The following is a 26,703-nucleotide window of genomic DNA, read 5'->3' on the forward strand; positions in this document are numbered from 1 at the left end:
GAAATTGCTGAGTTTACGTCTATAGTGAAGTCACTTGCTCTTCAAATGCAAGAGGTTGTGCAAGCTAAAGGCGCTATTATCGAGAGACTTGAGATCCAGTTGACTCAAGTAATTGCCGAGCAAACTTCTAAGCAACCTGAAACGATCTATGCTATTCGCACCTGGATTGACACTCTATGAAGGACCGGTTCTGCCTATTGATGCTGAAAATGATGGCACAGATGCTGAGGATACCGTTCTAGAGGATGCAGTCTTGCCTACCCATGCTCAATCATTCGATCGAGAGCCTTACTTTGCTCGATCGAGTGAAATTACCGAGGAAGTACTCGATCGAGAGGGTGAAAGCTCTCGATCGAGCAATGAGGAAAATAGAGTCCTCGATCGAGTGCCACAAGTTGCTCGATCGAGTACTAATCTTTGAAAAAATACTTCGATCGGGCTACATAAGTGCTCGATCGAGTAATTTTTTGGCTAATAACAATGAATGGTCGTCTAAATTTATTTCGCACGATATTTCGCAATAAAGGTTAATTCCTTTGTTACCTCTTCGCAAGTCGATAGGTTGACAGACCCGGTGCCGGGCATCATACATTGACTTTGGAGACTGGAACGTTGTGGATTGATAACCAGTGCAGAGGATTGGACGAGGCTAGGTCGTACAAGAAGAAAGCATGCAAGAGGGCCAAAAGTGGAGGCCAATACGCTGTGATAAGTTGTTGTTCTCCTGTTGCTCGGATGGTATGGAGGCCTAAGGTCAAGCTGATGGATGCCGAGGGAACCTCATTCGATCAACAACCTTGTTATGGGCCATTAATTTCGCTTCGGTGGATGATAAGAAGAAGGTCGAGCTGGGACCTATCTGAAACTAGCGTTGTCCGGGAGGCAACCCGGAGTTCAAACTATTTAGTTGTTTTTTTTCAAACAATTGAGTTTTGTTGTGTGCCTTAATAATTAGCCTACTCGGCTATAGACTATGAACAATTTAGCCCTCTTTGCTTTGGCAGTACTTTTGTGCGGTTGCTATTTGTGAATTTGCTGGTACTCTTGCATTCTGTTCGCAACTTAGCTGCTCTGAAGCCGCTAGCTGTGACCTCCCATGTTGCTGGCTGGTTTGGGGAGGTCCCTTCTTCGCGTTATCTTGTAAGTTTGCTGCTTCTACACTCTCTCTCCTTTTTAGTTTGCATTTCCTTTCCCTGTTTTAGGTACAATGAGGGCATTGTACGGTTTGGTTTGGGGAGGTTATGCATCCATATCTGTGTCTGCATCTTGTTTTATTGCATTTCTGCTATCACGTTTAATTTCCGTATGCATTGTTGTTTATTTTCATAAAAATCAAAAATCTAAAAAATAACAATTCAAAAAAAATTCAAAAAATTCACGTTTATTTTTGCATATAGGTTGAGTCGGAACGGTAGATTTCCGTGATGAAATTGCACTTTAACTTGTCATTTTTACTTAAGCCTTGCATCTAATTGATAGTTATTAGCTGAGTCTTGCGCATATCTACGAGTTTTTGTTCAAAGTTAGCTGACTGTGTAGACTTGACCTGATAATTGGCAACCTACTTTACAATTTCTGAGATTTAAAGCCATATAACTGGTGACATTCATGACCAGTTCATCAGGAATTGAGAGTAGTACTCCTTGCATAGCATGTCCATTACTTTTGCACATTTATGAAATTCGATTTCTTGTCAACTGCATACATTCGGGATTGTGGTCGCTGTCACATGTAGGGAGGTGCTTGCAAATTTCCTTTTCTTACATTTTTCACCCATCTAGCTCCACTTAAGCCAAATTTAACCTTTTTGACCCATTAGCTACATCCATAATTAGCCTGCCTTGCCAAGCTAGTTTAGTGTGACTGTTGTGGTATTTTAATCCATGTTGCGAGTTTGGCTCATTTTTATTGTCTGGAGTTGGTAGGAAAATGAGAAAGGATGAAGAAAAGAAAAAAAGAAAGAAAGAAAAAAAAGAAAAGGACACGTGAGAAAAAATCAGAAAAAAAAATTTGGAAAAAAATTGAAAAAATGTGTGAAAATCCCACGTGAAATCAGAAGAGAAAAAGTTTGAAAAATTTTGAGTTTGGTTGAATAATAGAGACCGACTGTGCTTATTTTCATCTTGTGACGGTCTCACTCCTCCGTTTTATTCCTATATTTTTGAGGAGATAGTATATTTGGTTAGTGAGTTATGTGCCATGAAGGGCACTTGTGCTTTATTTCGTAGTCAGTTGAGATTTGGATGGTCTTATATGGTTTTGTTTAGGAGCTAGCTTGACGCTTTACCTTCACATTCCCATAATTTATTTTGCCTTTTTTCACCTGAACCTCACTTTCCTATACTTTTTGTAAGCCCTCGGTTGTGACGGACATTGTTGGTTGGAATGTATAGTACTTGAATCGTCTATCATTTTTGTTGCATGCATGCTATGTAGGTCGCAGTTTAGGTGAGTGACTGTATTCTCTTTCTCTCTTACATACATATTCACCCTTTGCTTCATGAGAGAAAAGTGACCCGTGAGAGTCCGATTTTGTCGGTCTTGCAAGGTCGATAGGTCAGCTTTATTTATGGACATCATACAACTCGTTTGTGTATTGACTACCGTAGCTATGATTGTTAATTTTTTATTGCATTAATTTGGTTCAAGTAGACAGGTTATAGCTAGCTCTGAGTTTTCATATCCGTTCTATTAGTTTGCATTTAATTTGCTTGGGGACAAGCAAAGGTTTGGTTTGGGGAGATTTGATGCGTGCATTTTATATAGGTATTTTGTACTTCATTTGCACCCATTTCAATGCATTTTTTGTGGTGTTTGACTACAAATGTTCCCCGAATAGTCTACTTTGGTTTGTCTTGTATTATTTGCAGGTATGAACCGGAAAGGAGCGTAATCAAGCCTAAAACATGTCCCTATACATGCATTTAGGAGATGAGTTGAGTCGGAGCTTGGAAACTACTAATTATGATGCGCAAAGAAGTAACATAGCCAGGCGAGCAAAAGAAGAACTTCAAATTGCTAGTGCCTACTTTGATGAGTCATATCTCGAGTTCTACAACTGATTTTCAGGTGATTCCTATTGGAAATAAAATCTTGTCCTCTTACCTTTCCAACGCCACCGGAAACGCCCTGTTTGCCCAAGTAACGAAGAAATGGCGGCCGTTTGAAATTTAGTGCGCGAAGCAGGAATTGTGCGCTGGAAAGTACTCGATCGAGTACAATTGTGTTCGATCGACTCCTTTTTCTACTCGATCGAAAGTGCCTTTTTGATAAGTGTTCAATCGAGTACCTAAAGTACTCGATCGAGAGGTTTTAGCTTGGATTTGTTCGATCGAATGATATAAAGTTACTCGATCGATTGATTAGCTTATATACTCGGGATTTTTAACCCGTGTTAGGTTTATTTTATGTGAATAATGACTTTCCTATATAAAGGAAGTCGGGATTAGATAAAAAACTCTCTTCTCTCATACACTCTTCACTGTTAATCACTTTTTCTCTTCCCTTTAATCTCTTGCTTTGCTATTGGATTGATCTTTACGCCGGATTGCTTTAGATTGTAATCACTTTTCTCTCTTAATCTTAATCTTTTTGTTTGTTTGCTTTAAATTCTTGCTTTCTCTCTTTAAAATTTCTGCCCTAATTTAGTTTATGCTGAATCATCTTTATTCCATCACGCTTTTGATTAGTATGCTCATTATTATTATTGTTGACACCATTAGTAGTATGAGTAGCTAATTTCTTCTATGTTAGGACTAGGGAATCCATGGTAGGATTGTGACGATGTAGCGAATAGACTAGATGGTCTACTTGTGAGAATCCGTCCCATAGCAATATAACTGTACACCAATTTAGTTGAATGCATGCTTCTAAATTACATTAATTTGGTTAATTTCGTTCCTGGATCGGAATATTGGAATGAACAGACCTGCTATGAACAGTAGACTACCCTAATGAGGACAGAAGTTAAGTGACTAATTACCATAATTATTCTTTAGCAAGTAAATATGATTTAGTAAATAATATAATTATTATTATCTCCATAAAATATCCTATATTATATTTATTAATTGGCAGAAATGTGTTGGAACATATTCTCTCAGTTCGAGGCACTATTCTTGTGTTTCCACTTTCTAGTTTCTAGGAAATTTTCAATTTAAGTAATTTTAAACAAAAATATATGATACAGTTTTAATATACAAATACAAATACAATACAACATACTGTTTGAATTATACGAATTTCCACATATACAATACGGTTTTTAAACACCATATTGGATCTGGGTCGAGCTGATTTAAAAAAGCCCAATAATGAGAAACGTATTATATGAAGAACAACAACTCTCCTATAGGACCGTCCTATAACATAAGACGACCCAATCAGCAACTCTCCTATAGGACCGTCATATAGCATAGGACGGGTCCAATAGAAGAAGTAGCCCAAACAAAAAGCTAAAATCAAACCACATTAAAGAAAATAGAATACAAATGAAAGCTTTCTACTCCCATCCACCAAACACACGATTAACAATCACACGACGAACAACTATTCCGCCGCCATCGCCGGACCTCCCTACCACCACTCCGTCGCGTTTAGTACTCGCCGTTTTTCTTCTTCACTAACTAATGACATAGCAAGAAGAACGTCGATGATCACGTCAACAACAAGCGGAATCCAGATTTGATATTGGAGGTTTCAAATTTCTGTGAAAATGTAGTACGTCTAACATTTGATAACTAGTTGTCTCAACTTGAATACTCAATATTTTGTATTCAAAACTATACATATTGTTTTAGATTGAAATTTTTGATCTTTAATTTCAAGTATATGAGTTTTAAAAGCTTAGAATACTCACCAATGGTTTACAATTTACACCAAAATTGGGATTTACTAATCTGGCAATTTTAACTTCAAAACTAGCAATTTTATTTTGAATTTTTCATATATCATGATTGATCGATTTGTAACTTGATGCAAAGTAGGATTTAAGTTTAACGACTGGTATTTTTAGGCTGAGAACTTCAAGTTTTAAGGCTTTTATTATATCTTTTATAAAGCATGATTTCTATGTTTCATGTCTCATGACCAATTCTTTAACTAGAGAACATTGTATATTGAGTTAAAAACTTACAAATTTATGATGGAAATTAACGACGTTTGTGGCCAGCCGAATGATAGGGGTCGTTAGTCGTTATTGACGCAGGCGGCGAATCCAACAATTAGTGATGGCCGTTAATCCGGTGACTAAGGGTCTGTTTGGATAGGAGGATTTGGAGGGAAAGAGAGGGGAGGGAAAGGAAGAGATGATAAATCCTTTGTTTGGTTAGCAACATGGAGGTGGAGGGATTTTGAGGGGAGGGAAAATGAATCCCTCCACTTCTCCCCTCTAAGCCAAATTATTTCCTCTCCAACAAAGGCAAGATTTGGAGGGAAAATGTCCTCCTCCATTCTCCCTCCCCTTCCCTTCCATCCCTTTCTCTTCCCTCCTTCTCCCTCCCCTCCCTTTCCCTCCACTTTTGCTATCCAAACACACCCTAAAGGACGGACCATGGCGTGCTACTGGGGAAGTGGGGGAACATAGAAAGGATTTGAGTAAAAGACGATATGGAGATAGTGGAGAGTAGTGAGGGTGAGATATGGAAAATGTGGGTTTTGTTTTAATTGGGCTTATTTTAAGATAGGAATGGTTTTTTCAGTTTATGGGTTGGTCTTATGGCATAAGACCGTCTTATTAAACAATTTGTGTCACTTAAATCACTTCATACAATATGGGCCTTTTAAGTTAATGGGCCGGTCTTATGCTAAGAGACCGTCTCATTAAACAATTTGTGTATGAAGAAAGCATATAAAACCTCAAAACACACCCACATCGTCTCTCCATCCCCTCAAATTAAACCCTCAAGTTTCCCTCACACCTGCGTTTTCCTCGTCCTATTGTGGTCATTTTTATCGGATTATTTTGCTCAAAATTGGTAAATTTATCTTCCATTAACTCTAAATTTTGTACTTCTGCCATTTTCTTCTCATTTCATAATTTTTGTATGAGCTAATCTGCAGTTTTTAAATTCAGCTAGTCTTTCTTAAGACGGAGGTATCCGTCTCCCATTTATTAGCTTCAAGTTGGTATATGTTTTCGATAATTGTTGATCCATCTTTATTAGTAGAATTGTTTTTTCCCTAGTTTGAATTTTATAATCAAATATTCTCTTTGATTCTATTTTCTCTAGTTTTTTCAAGAATAATGATGATTATTTTTCTGTGATTTTTGATTTTACGTATCAATTAAGCAAATTAATATTTATTTTGGAACCGTTGTATATTAATCTATGGTAGTTAAAGATACATATAACATATCAAATCTGTCTAATTTAAGCATGTTTAATTATTCCCTTAAATTGGAATTTAATATAATGAGCAGTTGTTTTACAATATGAAAAATATTTTAGTATATAATTGCTTGTATAGATTTTAATATATGTTACTTTTAATAGGTTGTTAATTTATCTATTGTATAATCATTTTATTATAAATAAATAAATATTATAACTCAAAAACTTGGGAGAGACGGTCTCACAAGAAGTTATCGAGAGACCATTTTTTGGTACCCGGTTTTATGTGTTTTTTGTAACCATTTTTTATTCAGCTAGCGCTAAGGTGATCGGTAAATTGACCAACAAACCAGTTGGTGATTTGTTCTTTTGATTAATATTCCGTAGTGGTTAATGTGATGTCAGTTGTGTAGTGTGCTTTAAAATAGGAAAAAGTTGCTTTTTAATTGATTCTACGTTGAACAGGAAGCAATCAAATGGATGAAGGTTGATTATGTAAGAGGGTTTAACTGCATTAGTCGTCAATTCTCAGCAGCCGTCTCCGCTCCATTTCCTCATCTTCTTCATATTAACAAACCCAGATTATCTCCATCTTCTTTCACAGCAACAATCATGACTCACCAATCCACTATTGACTGGCATTCTGAAAAAGTTAGATACACTTTCCTTGATTTTTTCCGAAATAAAGAGCACAAATGTTGGAAATCTAGTCCTGTTGTTCCTGTCAATGATCCTACTCTCCTCTTTGCTAACGCTGGTACGTTAAATCTCTGTTATTGGATTTCTGTTGTTTTTTTTTGAAATCTAATGCTTGGTTTCAGGGGCGAAGCCAGGATTTTCTATACGGGGTAGCGAAATTGTTTATTGCGTATTTGAGTCTGTGCCCTAAGTCCGATTAGTTTAACACTTCTAGTAACCGTTTAACAACTCATAAAAGTGTCACAATTTGTAATTTATAACAAATTAATATACATCTTTCGTCTCAATTATTTGTTTACCTTTGATTGAAATATCACCCACAAAGAATAAAATAGGTAAACAAATTATTGAAACGGAGGGAGTAACAAGTAATAATTTGTAAAATAGTATAATCGTACATAATAGGTAGTACCAAATATTAGTAGTTACCTTTTAATTTTTCATTAAGTTAATTACTAAATGAGTTGGTAATAAAATAAAAATTCAATTACAACTTTGAAAGGAAATCACTGAATATCAAGTATTAAGTATCAAGTATAGGGCGTATAACCATTAGCTCCATGATGAAGAAAAACAAAAAATATTGGAAAGAAAATTTAGAAATGATTGTTGTGAGAATCGAACACGGGTGCGTTAGGTGAGAGAACCTAAGCGCCCAACTTTACCACTTCAGCAAAGGCCAAAGAGTTGCCAATAACAAGGTTTTATTTGTATTTATATTTCAACTTCAGCCATCAGAAAGGGGTAGCAAAACGTCATCTTTCTCATTTATTTTTTCGGGCTCCAGGTAGCGACCGCTACCCTTTGCTACCGCCTCCCTTCGCCCCTGTTTGGTTTTGAGTTTTTGCTGGAAATTCTGATATGGGTAGTGTTTGATTTTCCTTATTGGATGTGATATACCTTTATTAGATAAAACTTAAGGAATCTGATGATAAATTTTGTTTACATCTTCATGTAGATGGAGATTGTGTTTCATATGTATTAGGTTGTTTGTTTCCTTTCAGAAAAGGGTGTTCGATTAGGTTGTTTTGAGTATTTCATATGGAGACTGTGCTAAATGATGCCTTGGAAAAATCAGCACCTTCAGATTATTAGCTTTTTGTTTAGTCACAAATGAATGATACTGGATGGAGAGCTGTGTTCTTTATCTTTTGCTGATGGACATTTTTTGGTTTTTACTTCTCTAATTGATCAGGGATGAATCAGTTCAAGCCAATCTTCCTGGGAACAGTTGATCCCAACAGTCCATTGAGTGAACTGAAGCGTGCTTGCAATACCCAGAAATGTATCCGGGCAGGCGGGAAGCATAATGATCTTGACGATGTGGGGAAAGATACTTACCACCACACATTTTTTGAAATGCTTGGCAATTGGTCCTTCGGCGATTACTTTAAGAAAGAGGCCATTGAATGGGCTTGGGAACTGTTGACTGTGGTAAATGGATTGAAACTATTAATTGCTTTGGTGATTACGTGCCGTTTTGTTTGTTTATCGACGTTCATTTTTTGTAAAATATTCTAATAGCCTGAGCCCCTTTCCGTGAGCTGCAGGAATACAAGTTTAGTTTGGACTTCATAAACTAATATGGTTTTTACTTTTTACCTGACCATGTTCTTCATTTGCTGACAGGTTTACAAATTACCTTCAAGCCGAATTTATGCTACTTATTTTGGTGGTGATGAAAAAGCTGGCCTTGCTGCAGACACAGAGGCTAGAGATATTTGGCTTAACTTACTTCCTTCTGAACGTGTGCTGCCTTTTGGTTGCAAGGTGCGTAAATAGGGGCTTCAAACCTGTCGATTCCACTAATAACCATGGACAACCTAGAAGTGTCTAATAGTAATTGAATGTCCCTTACAGTTGGTGTATAGTAATAGAAAGGATACTTGAGAGTTGAGACCCCTTTATGCATCCACACTTCGATTGTTAAATTGTTCATCGCATTTGAAGTTTGTTCGGAGCCTTGTATTTCTGCTTAATCTTACATGCTTAATGTAGATAATTTATAGATGTGTTGTTTGTGGGCTGTTGTTGACTTGAAATAGGACAACTTTTGGGAGATGGGAGATACTGGCCCTTGTGGTCCATGTACCGAGATACATTTCGATAGGATTGGTAATCGTGATGCTGCATCACTGGTCAACAATGATGACCCCACCTGTATTGAGATTTGGAATCTTGTCTTTATCCAGGTATTATTTTGTTAGTTATATTTTGTTGATTCCATTGCTGATTTATTGTTCACAGTGTCCTAAGGTTTCTTCGCTCTTACAATGGCTTTTTGCAAAAAATAACATCATAGTGCAATGTCGACTGATTTCTAGTATAATATAATGTTAGTTTTGTTGGTTAGTGATTTTTGATGGTGGTGTAATTCTAGTGGTGGCTGGAGTGGTAGTAGTGAATTAGTGATACTAGTGGGGTTATTTTTTTCTGAATGAACTTATTTCTCCCTAATTAGGATCCCAGTTGTACTACTTTATTTTTAAAGCAATTTCCCTTAAGAATTGTGCTCATATCAAATGGAAAGAAATAAAAAGGTATGGGGGAGTACTAAAAAAGTAGGAGTTCTTGTGTTTAATGATAGGTGACACCGTGACATGTTGCTCTTATATGGTTTGCTAATGCCCTTAACTTATGCAGTTCAACAGGGAGTCTGATGGCTCTCTTAAAACCCTCCCTGCCAAACATGTCGACACAGGAATGGGTTTTGAAAGATTGACGTCTATTCTTCAAGATAAGATGAGCAATTATGATACCGATGTTTTTATGCCCTTGTTTGACGCAATCCAACAGGTAAACTTAAATATGAATGAATTGTTTTTATCATGTTTCTCGTTAATCCTCACGGAAAGTATGAGTTTAGAACTTTTTGTGTTGGAAAATTTGCTCGAGGCCTGTTATGTCATTCCTGATTCCTCTGCCTGGGACTTTTGGCTGTGGTAGTTCTTTGCTTTGCTAGTCAAGGATAGAACTGAGTTACATATTTTAAGTGTACAATTTTATATTCATTTAACTCACTTAAATATTCCATGATTAATTTATAACCTTCTTGGCGAATAAAACTAATTTTGCTAGTATGTATGTATGTATATATTCAGAATGATACTCTGAGAGCATCATGGCGGCACTTAGCAGAAAAGAACCACACAACTAACAGTGACATTTAGTTGGATACCTGCAAGTAATTGCTTAATATTGCGCTTTGAAAGCTTGAACCTGATACTTGCTGAGTATTTTCTTCCCATCGTATTAGGGTTGGGAATTGTGATATTGATATTGATATTGGTTTGAAGCCAAGGTTTGAGATCTTACATGTCTCTCTTAATTATTGTGTCTGTTAAACGCCTCTCTCTTACTGTCTTGTAGCATTTGTGGGTTTCCCAGACGCTACTTTGATTTGGAATGCCATCTTTATTGGGAAAATTTAATTCTGTGTTGATATCGTGACCCTTTCTTTGATCGGGGCTTTTTTATATGCAGTATAGATTATGATTTAATTGATTATTGTTGTCTGTCTCTTATTTGACATGCAGGCAACAGGTGCTCGCCCATATTCAGGAAAAGTTGGTCCTGATGATGTAGACAACATTGACATGGCTTATAGGGTAGTTGCTGATCACATAAGGACACTTTCTTTTGCAATTGCTGATGGTTCTTGTCCAGGTATAGTCTTAATGCATGGCGTCAGCTTTGTAGGTGCTGCTGCTGCTGTTTCTGTGCAACCTGCAGTGATAGCTTAGTAATCCTATTTTGAGTAACCACGTGGAAGCAAGGAACATCTATATCTGGTTGTTGTAAACATTGCATAATGCATACAAGATGTCAAGAGTAATGACTATTAGCTGCTACAGACTAATCTTATTAAAACACCTAGAATTACAGTATATAAAGTGATCGATGACAGTGTTACATGGTTCAGGATTCAGTTCGGTTCGAGGAACGGGTTCGAGTTCATAGAAAGCTTCATACTCCCTCCAATCCAATCCAATGGTAACATTTACTTTTGGGTGGTCTTCAAGGTGACACTTTGACCGGATTTTTTTCATGTAAACACGACTTTTTTAATTTTTTTTATTTATTTTCACAAGAACTTTTTCGTAACAAATCTAAATTTGTTAGTTTCTATATTCAAAATTGAATACTTTTCATTATATTTACAGTCAAAGTTTTCGAAAGTTGACCCCCAAAAAGTAAATGTTACCATTGGATTGGATTGGATTGGAAGGAGTACAATGAACTGGGTTCGAAAGGGTTACTGAGATAATGAACCAATTTCAGTTTAAATAGATAGGTGCATAAGAATTAACTTTTATGTGAAACCAAATTATGGTTTTTCTCATTTTCTACCGAAAACAGTTGAGGGAATATAACTTTCGTTGTGCTAAAATAATTGATTTGAAGGTATAGGAAAGTTTTCACAGCCAATAGCTACACGTTGGTCAAATAATTATTGATATTGGTTTGAAGCCAAGGCTTGAGATTGTATTAAGGCCTTCCTCCGTCATAAAAACAGTTCGAGAGTAACAGCGAACTGGTCCGCTAATTCTGACGAACTGCGCACGGTCAAATGGTCGGGGGATTGGGCCCATGAATCTGGAACTGTGTAACTGTGCATGATGCTAAGTTAGAACATTGTGCTAGACTTGTGCAAGGATCAAAATGTTTTCCGACTGACATGAAAAATTCTTAGCTTCTGAAATTTGACGCTCAAGGAAAAGGGACCAATCTCAGTCTCTTCTAATAGAATGGTCACATGTAAGTGAAAGTATCAGTTTTCCAATGGTATCAAATGTTGCTTGAACACATTCCAACCAAGATTTATTACCATGTTTTCCCTCAAATTTTAAAGAAAGTCTGACTGACCTTACTAATTAGGAAGGTCAAGCTGTGAAACTGGTATATGTGAATTGTGAAAGCAAGACTTTGTGTATCGTGTGTTTGTAATTTATGATTTTTTCTCAACTTGGTCTACTTGCTCATGACCTTAAAGCTTCTATTTGTAAGGTATTTATGAAAATGTTATGGTGACTGGCTACAGGGATTTTCTTGGAGACTAAGGATGTCTTTTATATAAATTGTTTCATTAAGCGGTGATAGTTCTAGAAGTGATTAGCTAAATCTCGACTTATTTTCTGTTTCTCGTTCTCTAATGTGTGTATTTTTGCAATAAGTATAGTTGTATGAGAATGAAGATATAAGAGTTGTGATGTTTTAATGCATAGCCTTTTTTTTTTTCTAAAATCAATGATGTAGTTTGTTACAGCTTTTTATTTGGTAACTGAAACCTGCCATTGTTGTCGAGGGGCACAGAGTTCTGGTAACTGCCATCCTTAACGCTATAATTTTGACTTTTGTAGGTAATGAAGGTCGTGAATATGTCCTAAGGCGCATACTTCGTCGAGCTGTTCGTTACATTCTGGAGTGAAGTCTTAAAAGGGCAGGAAGGTTTTTTCAACGGGTAGGTGGTTGATTATCTTTGGTGTAATTACCGGTCCAAGAAATTTTCTTGTCCAAGTCTGCTGTAGGTATTGTTGATACTGTATTTACTGGCATGTCTAATTTGAATTTGTGATTTGCTTCAGGTTAGTACCCACTTTGGTGAACTTGATGGGTGATGTTTTTCCAGAGTTAAAACAACACGAGAAACATATCAAAGATGTCATTGCAGCTGAGGAGGCCAGCTTCGGGAAAACTTTGCTTAAGGTTAGGACCATGCACTTGAAATGGGAGAAGGGGGAGAACAAGATGTATTAGCTTTACCTATATTATATAAACACGTATATTGTTTGTGGAAAACCCATAGTGAAATTCGTTTCAACCGACAGCTACAACACACAAAAAGTAGTGCACAGAACTTGGCTATTTTGCTTTATTGCATCAATAACCAAGTTCCAAACGCAAATGGTAATGAATATTGGGCTCCATTGGTAAAAGAAGAAGTCATTTTCGAATCTGATGAATATTAAGTAAATTAATGACGAAGTTAATCTGTTCCTAGGGAATCGAGAAATTCAAAAAGGCTGCTCAGGAGGTTGAAGGAAAGACATTGAGTGGCCAGGTACATCTGTTTCCATATTGTCTTGGTTTTGTCTTCCATTTAGAGGAAGTGTCACTGTTTTTGATATCCTGAGTGTTACTTAAGAATTATGCTAATGCTATGTTGTGATACAAAAGTGCATAGAGATTTGATCCACAGGTTTAGTAAGTTCTTATATGTAGGGTCATAGAGAGATTGTGTTTTGGATTCAAGCCAGACCATGTTACTTTTTAGGAAGCGGATGGCGTGATTTCAGTTATGATGACAACTTAGTGTTATTTAGTCCTGTCTCCCATGCTATCTCCCCCATACTTCAAAATTTTTTCCTTGCATTAGTTGTGCCTTGCTGGCATATGGAAAATATGGACAAGAAATACCCTTAATCAGAGTTGAGTAATTATAAGATTTTCTTTGATTTCTTGAGTCCTTTATTGCAGGATGCTTTTGTACTGTGGGACACATATGGCTTCCCTTTAGATTTAACCTGTAATTGATGGGATTTTAATAATTTAATAATACATTTTTGAAGTACATCTACCACCCATCAACCTTTGGTTTTGCTGTGATTACTTTTCAGTTAATGGCAGAAGAAAGAAATTTGGCGGTCGACGTGAAGGGTTTTGATAAAGCCATGGAAGAAGCTAGGGAAAGATCTAGGAGTGCTCAAAATAAGGTGTGTGGTTTTAGCCTTGGATTGGATTTCTTGTTCTTCAGTATTTTTTTTGAAGAAAATGAAATATAATAAATTCCTAATGAATGAGTCCAAAGTTTTTCCTAGTAATTTAATTATAATGTGCTCCAGCAAGCTGGTGGTGCAATTGTGATGGATGCTAATGCCACGGCATCGATGCACAAGAACGGAGTTCCTACTACTGATGACTCAAACAAGTATGTTTGGTTCCAGGTTAGTACAGTCACTTTCTATTATTCAGCTTGAAGCCCTTTATGCAATAACCTCACCAAATTTCCATGGTTAGACCATCTCTTTTTGAGCGGTAAAGGTCATATGTAGGTTGTAATGATAGAGGAGTTACATTTTGAGGTGAAGGGATTGCATTTTATATTCACTTTCTATTATCACCCCCAAAATTCTGATTTTTTTCCTGTTCCAATATATTATTCCTTTATGGTTAATATTTCATTTTGCATTAACTTAACCCAATCCACAACATATCCCAAAATATTGAGGGATATCTTGAACAGTATAGGGAAATGGCTTGAACAGAGGAAGTAATTATTATTGTTTTTTTTTCCCCTTTTTGTCAGTTTATTTCTTTGAAAAACGAAATATTTTCTACGTTGTTATGACTTTGTAGCTTTTTTATATGTTGAGTATTTATCTTATTTTCCTTTTTTGTTTTTTCGTTTCTCTTTTCCTATTTAACGTGTTGACAGTTTCAAATGATGATTAATGTTAACCGACTCCAAATCAACTTAGTATTCATGCTCGTGATAGCAGTTTTACTCACATGTAAAAGGACCATGTTATTTCAGAATTCATCTTGGGCTGTTTAGCTAGAAGTCTGAAACTGAGTGTCCTGTGCATCTCACTTTTTAAAGGCGCTCTTAGTTTAATTCTCTGTCATGCCACGATCATGTTTTGTAGGATCATCAAACTACAGTAAAAGCTATATACACTGGATCAGAGTTCTTGGAGAGTGCTGAAGCTGGCAAAGAAGTTGGCATCGTTCTTGAGTCCACAAGCTTCTATGCTGAGCAAGGTGGTCAGGTATATTGCCATTTTTTGCTAAAAGCTTTTGAGTGCTCTGTTGTTATGTTATCTGATAGGCTTTATTTGCCTTAGCTTGTTTGTTTATAACCCGATGAACCTTCTTTTTCCTGATTCTTGTTCATGTGTTGGTTAAAGCATTATGGTACTAGGTCTTTGTAACATTGTTCTGGGTCAGTGTTTAAAATCAGAAAGTTGGAGAGCAGTAGTTGGACTTATGGGCGTAGGGCTGTCTTTGGGGAGGTAAGCTTTGGAGTCATTGTGTAGTGTGGGTGCTCTTCTCTCCCACCTGCTTACTGATGCAGGAACCTAAAACAAAGAGACTACTTTCTTGTAGGGCAGTGATACATATGCACAGAACGTTATGCCCTTAAACGCAGCATAATAAATTTCGTAGAAACTTAAGGTTGCTCGTCATATAGATATGTATCTTAACTAACACGTTGATTAATTTAATTTGGGGATGTAGGATTTGAAGTTTGTCTACACAATAGCATGCTCATTTTTTTAGGGTTATTTCATGGGAATAATCCAGTCTATTACCCATCTTCTCAAAATAACCCATACTACATTTTAACCCACAATAAACCAGACTATATGTACTTTCTTCTTAAAATAACATGGGTGACCGGGAACCTGATTAGCAGGTGATTGTTTTTTTTATTTTTGAAGCATCACCAACTTGTAAACAAATCTGGTATTCTCAACATACTTGGTTTTCACTACCAGTAATTAACAAATTCAATCATACAAATTTGTTCATGTTCATACTTGATGTTCATTTCATCAATTATCAGTCTACTATTCCATTTCTTATATTTTTCCCAATTTCACCCCGAACCTTTTTCAAAATTTATCAGATCTAACTTTAATTAAATCTCTAACATTTTTTCCCCAAATCATTCCAATTGACAATTTCCTTGATCTCCAACTACCAATGAGGAAGATTATTGGTTGAAGTCGGACATCGATGTATCGTTAACAGATTTGTGGACACGCTAAATATTGTTGTTCTTTATAATCTCATTTTGTATCAACCTTTCATGATAAACTACGGGTTAGAAAATTATAAAGTTGTAATACCATGCACATATCAACACTTGCTCTAAACTGAACTATACGTTGACGATTTGACAGATTATTTCTAAGCCGTCACCAAGTTGTGTGTACATCCCTTTTGTATTTTAATTGATATATTTAATTCCTGGTTATTATATTAAATCAAACTTATTATCACTATAGTTTGATTGGCTGGTAAGTGGTAAGAGGGAAGTAGTGTTTGCATAAAAAAAAAGGCGAATATAGGGAGAATGAAAGAAGAAAAAGAAGGAAGAAGAAATGCGGAAATTGGAGAAGGAAGAAAATGTATAAGGAGGAAGAAGAAATGCAGAAAGAACATGAAAAAATAGGAAAAAAAAGTGGACCCACAGTATCACTTGTTGAAAAACCTTTTGTATCAGGTCACTTATGAAGTGGGTTCATTGGAAGTTAAATGATGTAATAGTGAGGATTATTATGAGTTAAACTTTAGTTGAGATTAATACGAGAAGAGGGGCCTTAGTTTGGATTATTCCTATGAAATAATCCTTTTTTTTTTATTGAATTATAGCAGCTAGTGCCAGCTGCCAAAGACATGGCTGATTCATATTGGTACTCAAAAGTGTGGGACATTACACTGTCCATTTTCATTCATTTCATGATTGGTGTTGTGGCAAAGATATTGGTGTTTTGGCCAAGACATTATACATCTGCTTGAAGGCTTAATTTGGTCCTTTCGTTACAGATCTTTGATACTGGATCGCTCGAAGCTCCATCTGGAACATTTCAAGTTTGTAATGTTCAAGTTTTTGGTGGTTTTGTTCTTCACATTGGGTTCTTTACAAGTGAAAGTGGTAAATTTGCAGTCAGTGACAAAGTCATATGTAAGGTATGATTTTCACGAATTTATTGTTTGGTGTTTGATAGACAGTGAATACAGATCCTTCACATGTATCTGGTTTCTTCTACTCACTGGTTTAAATTTATTGCCGTGCAGGTGGACTATAACAGACGTCAACTTATTGCTCCAAACCATACTTGTACTCACATGCTAAATTTTGCGCTTCGTGTTAGTGACATTCTTGCTTAGAAGACAACTCTCTTTTCCTTGCTTCCATATATAGCTGTGAATTTTCTCTGAATACATTACATTTGTTGCCTGCAGGAAGTTCTTGGGACTCATGTAGACCAGAAGGGCTCAATTGTGCTTCCTGAGAAATTAAGATTTGACTTTTCTCACGGTATGAATTTTCAAATGGTTTCAGTTAGTAATAGATCTACTGATTTGAAAGACTGTTGAACTTACATCTGTTAACAGGTAAGCCTGTTCAAAGTGAAGAATTGAGAAAGATTGAGAATATCGTGAATGATCAAATCAAAGCCGAGTTAGATGTATATTCGAAAGAGGCAACTCTCACTGATGCCAAGCGTGTTAATGGTCTTAGGGCCGTCTTTGGGGAGGTAAGCTTGTGTGTAAGGTTACTCCCTCTACACTTTTCATACTAGATGAATGAACATTTTGGCTATTTATTGCAGATATACCCTGACCCCGTTAGAATAGTGTCGATTGGGAAAAAAGTAGAAGATCTATTGGCAAATCCAGAAAATGAGGAGTGGGCATCCTACTCTGCTGAATTTTGTGGAGGTTTTATTAGTTTTCAGAATTTTCAACTTTTGATGTAGCACACATACTTATGTAACTAATGTAAAACCGCATGCTTTTTCACCCAAAATTTGTAATTACTAAAAAGGTTTTTGTTATAGGTGTGTGTGTGTGTTTGTTGGTGAGCATGCGGTCTTACAATATTTTAGTGTAGAACTGGCTTAAAAGTTACAATGGTTTTTTTTGTTAATATTGATTTTGGTGTTGCTACTCTGAATAAATTTGTTGTCATCCACATAGGAACCCACATATCCAATACTAGAGAAGCAAAGTCATTTGCTCTTTTATCTGAGGAAGGAATTGCCAAAGGAATTCGTCGGGTGACTGCTGTTACAGCTGATTTTGCTTTAGAGGCAGAGGAACTGTCACGCGCCCTGGAGCAGGAAGTGATTGATGCATCAAGCATAGAAGGGAGTCTGTTGGAGAAGGTAACATTTTTAACCCCCTTTATCGGCTTCAAATTCCGTTTTTGGGGGTGGGTTAAATAGGGGTCTGTTGAAGACTAGAAGTCGCCTCATACAGAATTTCTTATATTCGAAAAGTTCCTAGGTGCACCTTGCTTACTACCATCATACTTCCTAACTAGTAATATATAACTTGTTACTTCCAAATCTTCTGCCTTACTTAAGGAAATGGTACCCCCATATTTTGTTAAAAACTTGAGTATGCACGAACAGGAATTGACAATAATAATACCGCACCGAATCGACTCATGCTTTCCTAATAGAATAATTCGACCCTTAACAGTGCCTGGGTATAATCGAACTTTCTACTGAGATAAGACGGTGCCCTCTGATTTTTGGCACACAAAAACAAAGACGTAATATAGAAGTATTTTGTTGTAGAATGTTATATGTTCTTTGATGCAGTAGAAGATTTTGTTTCACTCTTTCTTTTCCTTCTCATTCCTTTGTCTATTTATAATGACAAATGAGTGTACAGGGAGATGTATTTCTGAAGAGTCACAACTCTTCAGAAATTCCGGTTTCAATTAATTAAAACCCGAGTAATTTAATTACTACCAACCTCCGTCATAGTTATTCGAACCGAAAACTATACCGTAATTCCGTAAATAATTATGTGAGTGTACACTCCGTACTTCCCGAACTCACATTATATTATTTAGAAATTACCCATCTACGAACCAATCTTAATTACGGGCAGATTTCGAAAATTATTCTATTAGATTGTTAAAAACTTGAGTATGCACGAACAGGAATTGACAATAATAATACCGCACCGAATCGACTCATGCTTTCCTAATAGAATAATTCGACCCTTAACAATGCCTGGGTATAATCGAACTTTCTACTGAGATAAGACGGTGCCCTCTGATTTTTGGCACACAAAAACAGAGACGTAATATAGAAGTATTTTGTTGTAGAATGTTATATGTTCTTTGATGCAGTAGAAGATTTTGTTTCACTCTTTCTTTTCCTTCTCATTCCTTTGTCTATTTATAATGACAAAGGAGTGTACAGGGAGATGTATTTCTGAAGAGTCACAACTCTTCAGAAATTCCGGTTTCAATTAATTTAAACCCGAGTAATTTAATTACTACCAACCTCCGTCATAGTTATTCGAACCGAAAACTATACCGTAATTCCGTAAATAATTATGTGAGTGTACACTCCGTACTTCCCGAACTCACATTATATTATTTAGAAATTACCCATCTACGAACCAATCTTAATTACGCTAAATGTACCGGTAATTACTCTTAAATCACCAACATATTTAGCTTACAAATTATATGATTGTTTTACACCGGGTGTACAGATACAGACTTACAGTGTGCTTTAGAAATTGTCCTTGTATGCGACTGACACATCATCTCAGACTCGCATTAGGAAATCTAGCGGGTTCTTCCACTATCTGCATTTTTCTACCTTGTTGGATCTGGATCTTTGGCTGCAAATATGGTTAATTTGACACGGAAGAACACATTGTCATTTGTGCTCCTTCTTTCAGCACGCAAACTGATTTGAATGTGTCATGTATTTGTGTAACGGTGTCTGTTTCATGTACTCTTATGAGTATTATGTATTTGTATGAAGGTGTACTACGGATTAGGTAATCCACTCACAGCAAACATTTTTTTTTTCTAATCAATATGTTACAATAACTTTAACATCATCGAATGTAATTTCATTGGCCTCTGTTGCATTTTTCATGAAGATTTATCAATTCTATAATTTCCTTTTTTTTTCTTCGTTTTAAGGATCCAATTTGAGTATCATCTCAACACAACATTCTCGTGTCACTTAAATCATTTAGGAGAAGACTTGTTAGCAGGCTCCTACAAATAAGTGTCAATATTATCCTTAGGCCTTAAGTGCAAGTGATATTTCTTTCCAATTTTGTACGTCAAACAAGTGACTTATGTAGTTGTGTATAGTGTATGGCCTCTGATTGAAAACTCTCTTATTTTGTGCAGAAAGTCGCTTCTCTTAGAAGCCGTGTGGATGCAGCCCCCATTCCAGCAGCCAAGAAAAATGATATCCGCTTAAAGATTTCTATGCTTCAGGTAATATAATTTATTTTATCGGACGTTCTATTCCAGGCTTCCAGCTAGTATTAAGTTTTTAAACTCGGCCTTGTTTACATGGTTTATGTTATTCATTTTCGTATTTTCGATATGCCATTAGGATCAAGTGAGGAAGGCGCAGAAAAAATTGGCTGAAGAGAATCTCCAAAAAGCAGTAAAGCTTGCAAGTGAGAAGGCAGAAACCTCTATTTCAGAGGGGAAGAGTTTCTGCATTTGTCGCGTGGATGTTGGTTTAGATGCTGCTGCCGTTAGGGAAGCCGTCCAAAAAGTGATACAGCAAAAGGTTGTCAGAAGTTCCTGTTTCTAGTTTGCTGCATTAATTGGAAAATTGTTTAGGATGGTTTAACTTTGTTGTCCACTCCCATCTTCAAGGAAAAATTTCACTTTCGTGACCAAGGGTATAAAACATAGTCAAAGTTTATGAAAATCGGCATTGAATAATAAGCTAACTTTTCATAAATTTACCCAAAAACTACTTTTTGGTGATCAAAAACATTTGTGACTGGGATGAAATATGTATCTTAGTTACCAAATTAAGAAACAACACAACCCTTATACCACCAATGTAGAATCATCCAAATCACTGGTACCAAGTGGACTTTGCTAGCTCAAACTTCGTGGCACCAAAACTGAATTTTTTTTTTCCTGTAGTTGGCATTCAACTATTACTAACTATTGTTTGGGTGGGGTTATCAGGGGATATCGATCATGGTTGTCAGTGTGGATGAAACTGCTAACAAGGCTGTTGTTTATGCTGGAGTGCCCGACAAAGGAAACACATGGAAAGGTTTAGAAGTGTCGGAGTGGTTAACAACTGCTTTGGGTCCATTAAAGGGAAGGTGCGGCAAAGGAAAAGGCGGTCTCGCTCAGGGTCAGGTTAGAACTATTCTCTTGTTCTCTGGCATCATATCTGTTTTGCATAAATCGACTCTCATGTATTGTAGAAAACTGCCTTGATGTAGGTTCTGTTTGATTTTGAGGTATAGTCATTTGAAAGCATTTTCACTTAAAGATTTTTTTAGTCGGAAATAAGTCCCCAATAACTTATTTTGGCTGGCTTTGTTGGGTATCATATATTCTCCTTTTCCACTTCGCTCAAATGAAATTGACCTTCCTGGCTATTTTAATTTTTTTTTGCTCTGACATCCGATATTAGGAAACCTTTTCTTCTTCATGGGCATGTTCGTAATAATTCTTGTAAATGATTCGTGATGTTTAGGGTACCGATGCATCAAATGTTGAGGAGGCTGTGAAACTGGCTTCAGACTTTGCCTCTTTGAAGTTGTCTTGATGACTTATCTACAAAGACCTGGCTGATCTAAACTGGCGTGCTGATTTCTTCACTATAATCCCAGGTGGTCTCCCATTCTTGTACTACAGATTTGTGAGCTCATTGAAGATTGGAACACTGTGTCGCTACAAGCATGTTTGTGGTATCTTTTACCCTTCAGTAACACGCGTTGACCACAAAGCTTGTTGTACCGTCGCCCTTAGTAACGTTTGTTGCTGCAAGGGTGTGTAATGGTGTGTTGCTTATTTTAGATTAAGATATTACTCGTATTCTTATAGATGATACGAAATACGTATTACAGTTCTGGACACATATTCTTGTTTAAAAACCACCTCTTTATGAATCAACAGAATGGGTAGTTACTTTTGACCCCAACCTTCTGGTCTCTGGTGTCATGTCGTCGGGTTATGTCCTATAATGTTGAAGGCAGCAAAGACAAATGGTGTTTGTTGCCTCAATGTAACCTCGCAGGTAACTTAACTATTACGACCGTCTTATAGCCGTGATTGGCCAAGAGTAGACAAAAATTAGATTTAATGCGCTCGTATTGTACAAGTTATAACTTGATTCTTATTCCATTATAATTTTAATGATGCCTTCACCTTATTAAACGTTTCTAAATGAGATATATCCCTCTTCTATTTTGAGCAAGGAAAACAGTGTATCAAATATTATTATCCTCCTCCCAATTTCTAATCTGAATAGAAAATAAGACGGTAAATATAATGAAAAGAGTAACAAGTAAACTGATTTGTGCCTTGCTTTTTAAATGTCCGGGGATAGTGTAATAGTAAAATGAAAGTACTACAGTCTACAGACATTAAATCTTGGACCATAACTTAATACGGAGTAGTTTAAATGAAGTTATTATAGACATTAGATTCTAGAATTGACTAAGGTACACAAGATAGGCACAAGTAGAAGTGAAATCATCTTTGTCGTTTGTCAGTCGGTGTTTGGGAAGTGTAAAGATGAGGGGAGGAATCACGATAGATAGTGGGATAATCGGTGCCAGCAACTCGCAGCAAGGCATCAAGGTAACCTTTTCAAGGCGTACCATTGAGACTTGAGAGGTGGTTGGTTGATGCATAAGTTAAGTCTGCCTGCTAAAGATCGTCGACAATTTACTAATTATCGTCGACAATTTTAATGAACTTCCAAAACTACCCCTCCCTCACACTTCCCCTTATATTTTTCCCGTCTTGTTTTGTTTTCGTAAAAAAATAATTAATAATTACTAATAAACCCCGTTCGGGAATAGTTCGTTTTATTTTAATTTATTGAAACTTATTTTAATTAGCGATTATCGATCCACACACCCAAAAAATTGTTGAAAAAGGGCATGGATGAAGAAATTTTTCGTCCAGACCAAGGTCCGGACAAAGAAAATTTTCGTCCAGACCATGGTCCAGACAAAAATATTTTTCGTCCAAACCCAGGTCCAGACGGAAAATATTTTCGTCCGGAAAAAAAAAAACAATTTTTTTTTTAAAATTTTTTTTTTTTTAAAAAAAAAAAAATTCCGGACGAAAATATTTTTTGTCTGGACGAAAATATTTTCCGTCTGGACCTGGACGAAAAATATTTTTGTCCGGACCATGGTCTGGACGAAAATTTTCTTTGTCCGGACCTTGGTCTGGACGAAAATGTTTTTCGTCCGGAATTTTTATTTTTTTTGAAAAAAAAAATTCATTTTCTGACTTAGATTAATTTTTGGTGCGGTAATCGATAATCGCTAAGTTCTCGTTCATGTTGTTAATTACAAATCCCGCTTTTTTTTTTTTTTTTTTTTTTTTTTGAAAACCGTCTTTTTTGTTTGTTTGAAAGATTTTAGTGAGACGTTAGTGAGACGGAAATTGACTTGTGTTTTAGTGAGACAGAAATTGCATTTTAGTGAGACGGAAATGGAGTTATGTTATGGAGGGCAAACTTGGAAATTTACATTAAATGTCGACGATAATTAGTAAATTGTTGACGATATATAGCAGGACCCAAGTTAAGAGAGTGAGCCCAAAGGAGTGCCATTGCGGAGAGTGAGCCCAACTGACGCATAAAGGGTCCTAACAAGCTTAGAGTTGAGCATGTACGCACGAGTAGAGTTGTGCGATGGGTCGGACCAGTGTGGGTTGGGTTGGGTTGGGTGCCACCACCCCAGATACAACGCTAAATGAGGACCGGGCCAGTGTTGGGTCAGTTTTGTCTAGTCCGATCCCGGTCCACTGAATAGCAGGCCAATGCCAGGACAGGTTGGGCCTTCATTTATTTTTATTAGTGTTTGGTGGTCCGCGCTGAGGAAATTACGGCACTAATGCGGCCCGAGGATGAGACTGGTCTGGGCCAAGTTGGCACTAGTGCCGACTGGGCTACTGAAAATCGGCCCACGGTGCAGGGTTGGACTGAATTGGCCCGCTACAATGCACAACTGATGAACTATGTTGATGAACTATGTTGATTGAGAAACAAACCAATAGAATGCGGTTCGAGTTAATTATACTACTACTATACTACAATTATTAGTTTTCATATTTTTTACTATTGTGAAGTTCAAAGACTTTTAACTTTAAACATGTATGGACGTATTACAAATTATATAACGTGAATATAAAACAATTACATTTTTCATATAATAGTCTATCAGTCTACCACATTAACATTTTTTGAATGAAAATATTATTATATTAATGGAGAAAAATAGAGTGAAAGTTATGTTTTCAAAATTATACAAAACATCGCACCAAAAAAAAAAATTATACAAAACAAAAGAGCATTATTTTGAGAGGGAGGAATTATGTTCCCGAATTGGGCTAGGTGTGGGTTCCCGGTTCTGTGGGTCAAGCCAAGTAATTTTTTTTTTTTTTTTTTTTTTTACCAAATGTTGATTCTGTTTAAAATAAGGAAAAATATATATAGGGTTGAGTAAAATTATACTAGTAATTTTTAATAGTATAATTTTTCAATGTAGTTATAATTAATATCTTTACATATTTTGAAAGAATCAAAGGATATGTATGTAGTTCTCTACTTACATGACTCGGTTGTCATTAAATATTCCTCCTTGTTTCATCAATTATATTAATCGCCCGACCTTGACATCTTATCGTTGGATCTTATGATGTGAAGGCGTAATCTCATAAGTGGAATTTATGAGGTTATGCCTTGAGAGGGAGACTTTTTTCTTTTAGGCACTGATCGAAGTAAAGATCAAGTAAAGTCATTAACGGAATCAAGTAGGGTTAGTGGGTCACTCATTTATTCATGACAATGAAAGTTCAAACAAAAAAAAAAGTTAATTAAACTTATTGGATTGTTATTTCGCCCTCCACGAGTATTTGCCTATAAACATATACTCCCTCCGTCCCACATCGTTTGTTGTCGCTTTGGTTTTAGCGCGAAAAAAGGAAAGGAAGGGAAGTAAATGACTAAATGACAAGTGGAATAAATTGAGTGTGAATGATCAAATTACTCATCAAATTCAATCTTAAAATAGAAAGAATGACAACAAACGATCGGTATACCTTTAAAATGGAAAAGAACAAAATGAGGGACGGAGGGAGTATATTTGTTCAGTAAAAAGATACTCCCTGAGTCCCCCTTGTTCACTTCAAGCAATTATGTACATTTAATTAAAATGGATCTTACATATCATATCTAAATGATTTTTTTGTCAAAACTACATTTTATTTATGATCATTTGTGAACAACCACCTTTCATTTTTTTTCCTGACATTTCATTAGCATTTATTTCATCTTTTTTGCAAAAAATACTACCAAAAATCGACTACCGGCGAAAAAAAGTCAACTTTCTGGCGTTGACTTGCTCTTTTCTCCTTTTTCCGCACATAATACCCAGATTTCTCCCTTTATTCATCGAACAAAATCTGAAAAAGGTCATCTCCGCACCCAACGCCCTATCAAAAGTCTCTTTCAAACAATATCAGCGTATCAATAATCTCAATCTCCCTCTCCACCTCCGCCGTCACCTTTACTGCCACCTTCACCTCTGCCCTTACATTTCGACAACCCTATAAACTACTCATAATTCATCAACTTAATTTCCATCTAAGTCATATAAAATGTACCTTCTTTCCCTCTTTATGGCGAAGATGGTGACATAAGAAAACTAATGAGATAGCAGACAAGTGATCCTAAGAGTGAATCCATGATGATTTTCGAATAGTTAACACTAGGCTTCGATTTTGCCCATAATAAATTATAATCGATGAAGAATTTACCATGTGGAGATAAATGTTGATTGTGTTTTGTTCGGTGAATTAGGATTTTGATTCGGGTAAGAGATGGACAAATTAAGATGATTAACGTTGGGTTTAATCAATCTTTATCATTGATTATTAAAGTTATGAAATAAAGAGTTAGATTCAACATGAAAATGGTAAATCAATGCTGCTGAAAAGTTAGACTTTTTTTCGCCAGAAGTGAATTTTTGGTAGTCTTTTGCAAAAAAAGAAGAAATAAAACGCAGTGAAAACAAAAAATAAATAAAACAAAGGTAGTTTTTGACCAAAAAAACTCTTTTTCTAAATGTTTGTGTCGTTAAAAGATGAATTTTTACGACGTGCATATTCGTATTAAGATTAAAACAGATTAAAAAAACCGCTTATTCAAATCAAATGGCACAAACGTTTTTATCTTTATCGTTCTTATTTAATCCTTTTAAAATTTAAGATGAATATTCCCCAAGTTAAATAATTTATTTTCCCTAAAAAATGTTAATAATTTATGATTATCCCCGTGTAAACTGGAGGGAGCGAATGGAGTAGTTTTAAAGGTGCACGGACAATATTTTTCACAAGCTTTTGACGAACCGATAGATCGAATAAAATTTATATGTGTAGATAAAAAAAAAGTCATTTTTAACTTTCTAAATACTCTAATTTTTATTTTATATACCCATATCGACCCTATAAATAATATTTAACACGTCACAAGCTTGTCACAGATATCACAGTATCCGTCGCTTGTAAGACTTACAAAGATCATCGAGTATGGACGACCAAATGGGTCAATTCTAAAGTGTAATGTCCCTATAGTATGCCATATGTCACATTAGCCTTCGATAAATAGCCTGGATGAATGCATGACGACGTACACTTTCCTTTTCATCTTAATAGTTGTCAATACTTGTGGCAGCCTGGAAATATAATAACGCGTTTATAGATAATAAAGCTTAAACCTTAAAAACCACATATTTTTGTGCATGTCTTCCACTTTATCCCACAAATACAACGACAAGTCTTGCTGAGGATAGGTTATATTTCGGCACAAGCTAAAAGCGGGTTAAATATAACCTATTTAAGATGAAATGTAACCGGAATAATTTTCTAAGCTATAATAGTTTGTTGGGA

General features: G+C 36.1%; 1 pseudogene; it reads left to right on the forward strand.

The window, feature by feature from the left end:
• Nucleotides 1–4,677: 4,677 nt before the first annotated feature.
• LOC141592481 (alanine--tRNA ligase-like) lies at nt 4,678–21,715 on the forward strand (annotated as a pseudogene).
• Nucleotides 21,716–26,703: the final 4,988 nt, after the last annotated feature.

The sequence above is a fragment of the Silene latifolia genome, chromosome 7, assembly GCF_048544455.1.
Source record: "Silene latifolia isolate original U9 population chromosome 7, ASM4854445v1, whole genome shotgun sequence".
Classification (NCBI taxonomy): Eukaryota; Viridiplantae; Streptophyta; class Magnoliopsida; order Caryophyllales; family Caryophyllaceae; genus Silene; species Silene latifolia.